At 46.3% G+C, this 1,817-nt stretch overlaps 1 non-coding gene across 1 annotated transcript; it reads right to left on the bottom strand.

Moving 5' to 3' along the window:
* Positions 1 to 1,500: 1,500 nt before the first annotated feature.
* On the bottom strand, positions 1,501 to 1,573 carry trnav-aac. The gene has a single exon. It is a non-coding gene; the product is annotated as a tRNA-Val (tRNA).
* Positions 1,574 to 1,817: the final 244 nt, after the last annotated feature.

Below are 1,817 nucleotides of genomic sequence, written 5' to 3' on the forward strand. Positions count from 1 at the left end.
CACCAGGTACAACCCTAAATCTGTAAACAAGGGCACCCTCATAGACATCATCCTGACCAACTGGCCCTCCAAATACACCTCCGCTGTCTTCAACCAGGATCTCAGCGATCACTGCCTCATTGCCTGTATCCGCTACGGATCCGCAGTCAAACGACCACCCCTCATCACTGTCAAATGCTCCCTAAAACACTTCTGTGAGCAGGCCTTTCTAATCGACCTGGCCCGGGTATCCTGGAAGGACATTGACCTCATCCCGTCAGTTGAGGATGCCTGGTCATTCTTTGAAAGTAACTTCCTCACCATTCTAGCATGCTCCCTTCAAAAAAATGCAGAACTAAGAATAGATATAGCCCTTGGTTCACTCCAGACCTGACTGCCCTCGACCAGCACAACAACATCCTGTGGCGGACTGCAATAGCATCGAATAGTCCCCGCGATATGCAACTGTGCAGGGAAGTCAGGAACCAATACACGCAGTCAGTCAGGAAAGCTAAGGCCAGCTTCTTCAGGCAGAAATTTGCATCCTGTAGCTCCAACTCCAAGAAGTTCTGGGACACTGTGAAGTCCATGGAGAACAAGAGCACCTCCTCCCAGCTGCCCACTGCACTGAGGCTAGGTCACACTGTCACCACCGATAAATCCATGATTATCAAAAACTTCAACAAGCATTTCTCAACGGCTGGCCATGCCTTCCTCCTGGCTACTCCAACCTCGGCCAACAGCTCCGCAAACTCTTACAGACCTATATCCATCCTGCCCTGCCTATCTAAGGTCTTCGAAAGCCAAGTCAACAAACAGGTCACTGACCATCTCGAATCCCACCTTACCCTCTCCGCTGTGCAATCTGGTTTCCGAGCTGGTCACGGGTGCACCTCAGCCACGCTCAAGATACTAAACAATATTATAACCGCCATCGATAAAAGACAGTACTGTGCAGCCGTCTTCATCGACCTTGCCAAGGCTTTCGACTCTGTCAATCACCATATTCTTATCGGCAGACTCAGTAGCCTCGGTTTTTCTGATGATTGCTTTGCCTGGTTCACCAACTACTTTGCAGACAGAGTTCAGTGTGTCAAATCGGCGGGCATGCTGTCCGGTTCTCTGGCAGTCTTCATGGGGGTGCCACAGGGTTCAATTCTCGGGCCGACTCTTTTCTCTGTATATATCAATGATGTTGCTCTTGCTGCGGGCGATTCCCTGATCCACCTCTACGCAGACGACACCATTCTATATACTTTCGGCCCGTCATTGGACACTGTGCTATCTAACCTCCAAACGAGCTTCAATGCCATACAACACTCCTTCCGTGGCCTCCAACAACAAAATAAAAAGCGTACGTGATAACCACTGTACTACAGAAACTGCTGCTTGAATTGTCAGCATGGAGTCAACTGAATTTTACAGATTTTCATTGCATGAATTCAAATTTCTAAAATAAGGCATTTATGAAAAAAAATCTCTTTTACAACTATAGTAATTTTTGCTTGTGAGAAATAGCACTGTTTCTGCCCGGTTTCGAACCAGGGACCTTTCACGTGTTATGCGAACGTGATAACCACTACACTACAGAAACTGCTGCTTGAATTGTCAGCAAGGAGTCAACTGAATTTTACAGATATTCATTGCATGAATTCAAATGTCTAAAATAAGGCATTTATGAAAAAAACATCTCTATTACAACTATGGTAATTTTTGCTTGTGAGAAATACCACTGTTTCTAACCGTTTTCAAACTGGGGACCTTTCGTGTGTTAAGCGAACATGATAACCACTACACTACAGAAACTGCTGCAAGAAATGTCAGCAATGAGTAAACCG

Source organism: Oncorhynchus tshawytscha, unplaced genomic scaffold (genome assembly GCF_018296145.1).
Source record: "Oncorhynchus tshawytscha isolate Ot180627B unplaced genomic scaffold, Otsh_v2.0 Un_contig_5185_pilon_pilon, whole genome shotgun sequence".
In the NCBI taxonomy this organism is placed as follows: Eukaryota; Metazoa; Chordata; class Actinopteri; order Salmoniformes; family Salmonidae; genus Oncorhynchus; species Oncorhynchus tshawytscha.